This window comes from Geotrypetes seraphini, chromosome 3, assembly GCF_902459505.1.
Source record: "Geotrypetes seraphini chromosome 3, aGeoSer1.1, whole genome shotgun sequence".
Taxonomy (NCBI): Eukaryota; Metazoa; Chordata; class Amphibia; order Gymnophiona; family Dermophiidae; genus Geotrypetes; species Geotrypetes seraphini.
In genome coordinates this window covers 116,754,098-116,762,347 of record NC_047086.1, presented here as the reverse complement: position 1 = coordinate 116,762,347, position 8,250 = coordinate 116,754,098, and the positions used below count along the sequence as shown (strand labels likewise).

At 42.4% G+C, this 8,250-nt stretch overlaps 1 pseudogene; it reads left to right on the top strand.

Annotated features, from left to right (window-relative positions):
• Positions 1-6,741: 6,741 nt before the first annotated feature.
• LOC117356546 overlaps positions 6,742-8,250 on the top strand; it is a 106,869-nt pseudogene continuing 105,360 nt past the window's right edge.

The window sequence follows — 8,250 nt, the reverse complement described above, 5'->3', positions numbered from 1 at the left end:
CCGCGATGCTTGCAGTGGGTAGGTTGCCGGGCCGCTGAACTGATAGCGCCAGCGGCCATCAGCTCAGCGGCCCCTTTTTCGGCACTTTGACCTGGTTTGACTTCATCTAAGTCAAAAAGGTCTAAGTGCCGACTAGGCAACCTGTTAATGTTTTGGTTATACCTGTTGTACGCCTAGGTGTAGGTCGGCCCACCTCCCACCCACTGCCTGCCCTTTCCCCTCCTCTAAACATACCTCTTTTCTCTCTGTGCGTTTAGTGGCAGGGGAAAGGCCTAAGCTGTTTTTAGATACGTCTAAAAACCAGCTTTGGTTATGGGTACATGGATGATCAGGTTTTTTGATCATCCAAGTAGCCATTTAAAACACTTTTTAGACTTTTTTATTATTATTATTATTACCCCCACAACATTTAGGAACAACCATTTACAGTCACTAACTAAAACCTGGTGAAAATACCCAAGTCTAAATTCTGCATGGATCAGTCCTATTCTATAACAGTGCGTGTAATTTTTAGGAATGCCTATGATCCACCCATGCCCCTTCCATGACCATGCTCCCTATTGAAATCAGTGCATTAGAATTTATGTGCACCAATTTATACATAGAAACATGGCAGATAAAGACCAAATGGCCCATCCACAGTAACCATTATCTCTTCCTCTCTTTAAGACATCCCACGTGCCTATCCCAGCCTTGCTTGAATTCAGACACAGTCTGTCTCCACCACCTCTTCTGGGAGACTGTTTCATGCATCTACCACCCTTTCTGTAAAAAAATATTTCCTTCTATTGCTCCTGAGCCTATCACCTCTTAACATCATCCTATGCCCTCTCATTCCAGAGCTTCCTTTCAAGTGAAAGAGAATCAACTCATGCACATTTACATCACGTAAATATTTAAACATCCAAATCATATCTCCCCTCTCCCACTTTCCTCCAGATTGAGATTTTTAAGTCTATCCTTATACATCTTATGACGAAGACCACGCACCACTTTAGTAGCCTTCCTCTGGACCAACTCCATCCTTTTTATATCTTTTTGAAGGTGCGGCCTCCAGAATTGTACACAATATTCTAAATGAGGTCTCACCAAAGTGTTATACAGGGGCATCAATACTTTCTTTGTCCTACTGGCCATATCTCTCCATATGCACCCTAGTATCCTAACTTTCGTCGTCACCTTTTCAATCTGTTTGGCCACCTTAAGATCATCATATACAATCACACCCAAGCCCCACTCTTGTGTCATGCACATAAGTTCTTCACCTCCTAGAAAATGCTTAGAAAGTTGTACATGTAAATTAAAATTAGGGCTAAGTAGTACTGGTAATTGCTTGTTAGTGGACAATTATCATCCCAATTGACTTATTAAACAATTAAATTGCAAATCCAACTTTAGTCACCATATATAGAATCTGCCTAGCACTGCAGAGCTCTTTCATGACCTGTACTGCTAGCAAATCCAGGAAATGCTTATGGAGAGCTGTTGCAGGGCTACTGTTACTGGATTGGTGTGCTAGAACTAAGTATATTTTTTGTTGAGAAGCTTTGGTTTGTTTCACCTCTCTAGTTTTGTCTCTGATGCATCCTTTGGGCTAGGGTTACAAGATGTCTGGGAAAACCTGGACATGTCCTCTTTTTAAAGGACTCCTAGATGGACTTTCCAAAACCCAGTGTTTGTCCGGGTTTTGGAAAGCCCCTACAAGCTCCCGATGCATCTGGAGGTCCTCTGATCATGGGCAGATGACATCATACGTATCCACATATGTTCCAGGCTAGAGAATGATATGGGGGAAAAATTATCACTGTTCCCACCCCGTCCCCGTGAGCTCGTCCCTGCCCCATCCCTGCGAGCTCAGTCCCCATCTCTGCCCCGTCCCTGCAAACTCGGTCCCTGTCCCCGCTCCGCAAACTGTTAGATCCCATCCACACAAGCCTCGAATAGTTATGATTTTAAACTGAACTTATTTTATTAAAGTATAAAAAGAGACAATATTCTGTACAATTGCCATTTTATAAACACAAATAATACAGAGCAAGGATCAACAAAACCCCTGTCTCCCCCTCCCTTTCACAAATATCCCCTCCACTATTGTGAAAACTGAACAAACCAAATTACTACAGAATGCTACATAGAAAAATCAAGCTACTTCAGGTCCTCCAGAAGTGGCCAGAGCTCACTGAAAAGAGAGGAAGATTTCTGGGGACAGGGCTGGAGGGCGGAATGAGGTGGGGCTAGAGGTGGAACTGTGCAGGGCTGGGGCAGAATGAGGCGGGGCTGGAGGTGAATAGGGTAGAGTCATGTGCCTGGAGTTTTCTTTTTTTAAATATGGTAACCTTACTTTGGGCGAAATGTGGCCATGTCAGGCATGATCTTGAGGACCTGAAAAACATGGCCCATTGCCATATCAAAAAGGACTCTCAGATACCCAAGACACTGAACCAGCTGAAGATGAGTTTTCCGAAAGTTGACTATCCAGCCCAGGTCCTGTAAGAGGCTCACCACCTGCTGGGACTGCACACTCGCAGTGAGGTGGCCCTGATCAGCCAATCATCCAGATAAGGATGCACCTAGACCCCATCCAGTGAAGGTAGACTGCTACAACCACCATCACCTTGGTAAAGGTGAAGGGATCCATGGCCAAACCAAAGGGAACACTACAAACTGGAAGTGGCACTGAAGCATGTGAAATCTCAGATATTTCCTGTGAACCAGAAAGAGGGGGATGTGAAGATATGCCTCCATCAAATCCAGAGAGGCAAGGAATTCTCCGGAGCCACCACCGCTATGATGGAGTGAACCATTTCCATGCAAAAGAGGTGTATTTTCAGGGTCCTTCAAAGAGCTAGCAAGGTGTACGCTACTGGATGCACATCTTCTTATGATAAGCTTAGAGTGATATGGGGACTAAAACTATGCCAGGGTACACCTGGTGGGGCCTCCGCATGCGCGGATCACCGGACTTGATGGACCTAGGGTCTGATCCAGAGATGGCAATTCTTATGTTCTTAACATGGCCATAGTCTGCAGACAGATCTGGGAATCACTAGTTTAGAATAAAAGAAAGAGAAGGGAGACATGACAGAGACGTAAATACCTGCATTGCATATGCACAGAAGCACAGAAGCAGACCTCTTTCATTTAAAAAGAAGCTCTAGAATCAAAAGGCATGGGATCAAGGTAATAGAGCAGGGGTGTCCAATGTCGGTCCTCGAGGGCCGCAATCCAGTCAGGTTTTCAGGATTTCCCCAATGAATATGCATTGAAAGCAGTGCATGCACATAGATCTCATGCATATTCATTGGGGAAATCCTGAAAACCCGACTGGATTGCGGCCCTCGAGGACCGACATTGGACACCCCTGTAATAGAGGATGACTCAGGCCAGGGGTGGGCAAGTCCGGCCCTCAAGGCCTAGAATCCAGTTGGGTTTTCAGGATTTCCCCAATGAATATGCATTAAAAGCAGTGCATGCAAATAGATCTCATGCATATTCATTGGGGAGATCCTGAAACCCCAACTGGATTCTGGCCCTCAAAGACCGGAGTTGCCCTTCCCTGACTCAGGCAGTGCTTCTCAACCCAGTCCCTGGTGCACACCCAACCAGTCAGGTTTTCAGGACATTCACAATGAATATGATTGAGATATATTTCCATGCATTGATTCCTTGGTATGCAAATCTATCTCATGCATATTTATTTTGGATATCATGAAAGCCTGACTTGCTGGGTGTGTCCTTAAGACTGGCCTCAGAAGCACTGATCTAAGGAAACATTTATTTATGAAAAGACGCTTGGAACAGCTTCCAAATGGAAGTGCTAGAGAAAATAACTGTTTGAATTCAAGGAAGCATGAGACAAGCACAGAGGATCTCTAAGGGTGAGGAAGGGATAATAGAGATTAGCAGACTGGATAAGCTGTGTAGTTTATGGTTCTAAGTTTCAACTCTAGTATAAATTGTCCTGTTTTTTTCTCTTAGGAAGATATTTTTTTCCATTAAATTATTTTTAGGGATTAAGTATTTACAGCCCTCGATTATGTAATAGTTATTCATTTCTTAGAATATTGTAATTCATTAATATCAGGGTTAAGATAGCCTTCAATTAATCATTTTCAGCTTGCTCAAAGTCTATGGCTATTGGACTTCTTTATGGAATTCCTTTTCTGCTTTTTTCAGTTCTGAGTCTTCTCAACAATTCACACCCAGAGCATGCCTCTTGTTTCTAAAATCACTGTTCTGCTTTATCCATATGCCTCATTTTCAGCTATGGTGATCGCCATTTAAAATTAAGGAATGGAACAGTAACCCTAGTTAGGCTTATCAGATGTCCAGGAAAACCCAACCATGTCCTCTTTTTAGAAGACTGTCCAGGTGCCCATATGGATTTCCAAAAACTGGCAGTTTGCCCAGGTTTTGGAAGGCCCTGAGCTCGTGGCCATGTCTGGAAGGCCTCCGAGCATGCGCGATGTTACATGATGTCACACGTATGCGTGCATGTCATTGCATCACAGCTCTCCAGATGTAATCCAAACTCGGGGAAGAGATGAGGTTTATGTGGGGGCAGGACTGGGGGCAGAACAGGGTGGGTGGTATATCAGCATATAAAACCATTTTAAACTCAGATACAACACTTAATATTCTGTAAAAATCCAGTTCAGAATTTATCTCCCCCTTACCCTCTAATCAATAACAATCTTTAACACAGAAAACATATAATAATCCCCATCCCCATATTCCTTACATTTATACAAAGACCAAAATGGTCTTCCTACTCTAAATCTAGGGTGCGTCTTATGGAGCGAAAAATACAGTAAGTGGTCTCTCCATGGCAATCTCACTGTGGATTGTTTGTAGTCGCCTTTATCCTCCTCCCTGCTGAATAGTACATCTATAGTGTGTCCTATAGAGTGGGGTTTTCCCCTCACAGTTTATTATAGGCCTAGTCCTTAAAGTTGTTGGACTATCCATTGGGCTCTTTGACTTGTTGTACCATTTATGTGCAGATTAAAGTCACTACAGACCCAGAATGTGAAGAATTTTAGGTGATAAAGTTCAGAATGGTTTCCTACCCATCTGTGTCTAGGTCAGAGGTGATATAATAGCACCACTATACTCATTGTGTTTGTGTTCCCTACTCTCAGAAGTAAACATTCTGCTCCTGCTGGCTGGGTAATTTTCATTTGCTTAAACCCAGGTTAGAATTGTGTATTACTGCTACCCTCACTCTCCTCTTTTCCCCATTCTATTTTAGAGCATGATGTGGTAGTCTGGTAGGCATGCCTCACTGATAATGACAGTGTTACATCAGTAAGTGGGAACTCGTGTGAAAGATTTTGTCCGAGTTCACCAGGGTTCAACACCGCCAAATGCACAAACGTGCTTGGCAGACATTACCCACTCACATCATTTTAAAACACTCTATGGGCTAATCTAAAAATCTATAATTCATAGTGCAAAAATTTTTTTTTAAACTGCTTTTTTACTTTTTCTCTTTAAGCTATAAATTAATGCAAGAATTGTTATCAATCGCCCAAAACCCTGGTGTCTATATAGTGTGGAGAATTGAATTTAAATAGGATTCAAATAAATAAATCAGCAATTCAACAACGCTTTTAAATGACATTGGTGAAAAGCTCCTGAGAAGTATAAAGCCTGGTGAATTTTAAACCCTTAATAAAATGGCTGAAAAACAGGAACTTATCTGCAAACCGCTGTTTTGTTTTTTCATGCGGGGTGCCAGCTGATTGATCTACAGAGCCCCGTTTGGTGTCCTTCGGCAGGGGCAACCTCAAGGGCATCTCCCAAAGCAGTATGGATCAAAAGCTGATTCTCCGCGGTACAGTTGATGTAACACTCCGTTTGTAACATACAAACAAACATTTGGTATAAGAGGTTCAGCTAGCCCGAAACCCTTCAGGTGTCTGGAGACTAGAGAGCTGGTCTGGTTTTTGTAGTTTCAAGTCATTTTGACCCCTCTCATTTAGAGTAAAGCTCTTTTTTCTAGTATCACTGATAATGACCCCAATGTTATTTGTGAGCAGGATTCTGTTATCACTAGGAAATCTACTTTGTGTTCCCCTATTAGGTTTTTGATCTGTAGTCCCTTCTTGTTCGTGAATCTTGTGTTTAGTAGGCCTCCTTTCCATGATGTTGTTTGTTGTGCATTGTGGTTGGGACATGTATGGTGTTGGGTCTATTTGGATACCTATCTGTATAAACGGCTAAAAAATAGACGCCTATCTTTAGGTGTCATTTATAGAATCAGCCCCTTAATGGTATAATGGTTTGTAAAGTGAAAGATCAAATTGACAGGGGCAAATTAAATCCTAAATGCTTAGTCATTGAATAAAAATAAGATCAAAGAACTATGTAGAGGATGCTAGTTACTCTTTAACTGCGCTAATCTCAGTTAATTTCTGCTTGTTGCCTAACAAAGCAGCGATGTAGCCTAGATTCACTATTTTTTTGTATGTGTGCGGGTGTGTGAGGGGGGAGATGGGTTAAAATAGGTGGCACTACACAGTACTAATCCAGTTGACCCTTTAGCTCTTCTGCTGACTGGATGGGCCCAGTTCCAAAATGGAAAGTCTATAGCTCCAAAGGCTACATCCCCTCTTACAAAGTACAGTTTGGTTGTTATTTAACAAGCCTTTTACTTTTGTACACCATTGTGTAATTGTATCTGTTAATTTATACACCTGTTTTTGGCAGGGAAGGAATTAAGGATGAGCCAATACAGATATAAAATCCTAAAAGATGAAAATAGCATGTTTGAAGAAATTCGGAGACATTAGTACAACTTTCCTGAAGCAGTTCTCACCTTTAGCTAACAACATTTTTGTTTACAGTTTTGAAGCTTACCCAAAGTTATTACAAGATCAAAGGCAATGATTTTGCTGGGCCCTATAGCATTGCTTTTAATTTTTTTTCTGATTTTTATTTTAAGTAAATATGCTACAGATAGAAAATCTCTTCAGAACTTTCCTCCTGGACCTAGACCACTGCCAATCATTGGAAGTTTGCACATTATGGACCTGAAAAGACCACATAAAACCTTTATGGAGGTAAAAATGTCCTTTTTGTATATTATAGTTTAGAAATGTATAAAAGTTATTTTATTTTTCATTCTTCTCCAATAATACTGAGTTTAGCCAGTTTTATCCTATTTATTGGTTATTTAAAAATTCACTTTAATGAATAGTATAAAATGAATTTTAGATGATTAACTAAAAGAGAGAGTCCTTAAACACTAAAAATTATTTTGAGCTATGAATTTCAGTGAATTTGTCTTAGATGTACTTCAGAAATGGGTTGATTATCATATTACATCAGTATACTGCAAAATGTGTGGTGCGGCACACTGGTGTGCCTCCTGAGATCCAAGTGTGCCGCGGCACACTGAGTAGGAAGAGAAGCGCTGGCCAGCTGACTTGCCTCTCTCTATGAGAGGCACCTCTTGTAGGGCCAGAGGTTCACGCGATGCATGTTTCTAACAGCATCGGGCTTCTGTCTACCTCTGCCGGATCAAGCTCTCCCCTCTCTTCACTGATTTAAAATATAAAAAAAAAACCCACAACAGAAGAAGAGGAGAATATTCACGGGTAAAGAAGAGCTTAATACCTCTCACTGTATGTTAGAAAACAGCACCGGCAACTATAACGGCAGGTACTAGGACTCAGAAGACAGTTTCTTTTTTCTTTCATGCTCTTGCACGAACCGCGATAGATGGCAGTTCACAGCTTTCACTTAGAGCTGAAAATCCAGTGAAGCAGGTGCGCAGGCAGACGTCGCAGATAGCTCTCTCTCCGCAGGTCTCTGACTTAGTACCGCAAGGGGAAGGTAGCCAACAGCTGCGGGAATCAAAATAGCCAGCAGAAATAAATCTAAGCTCCCGATGCAGGAATGCTGCCCCACACCGTCACCACTGCCAGCTGCATCAACTACACGGAGGAAGGAAAGGGAAGGGAGAAGGGGTTTTTCTGGATAGGGGGAAGGGGGAGGATGAAGGGAGAAGGGATACTGCTGGACATGGGGAGAGGAAGAGATGCTGCTGGACAGGAGGCAGGGAATGGGAAGGGATAAGAGGTGCTGCTGGACCTGGCAGAAGGGGAAGGAAAGAAAAGATCCTACACACTGGAGGGGAAGAGTGAGCATATTAGCTGTGAGTGGGGTTGGGGATAGGGAAGGAAGGAAAATTGTTACAGGAGGAGTGAAAGTGATGAGAGAGGGAGAAATGGACATGGGGTGGAG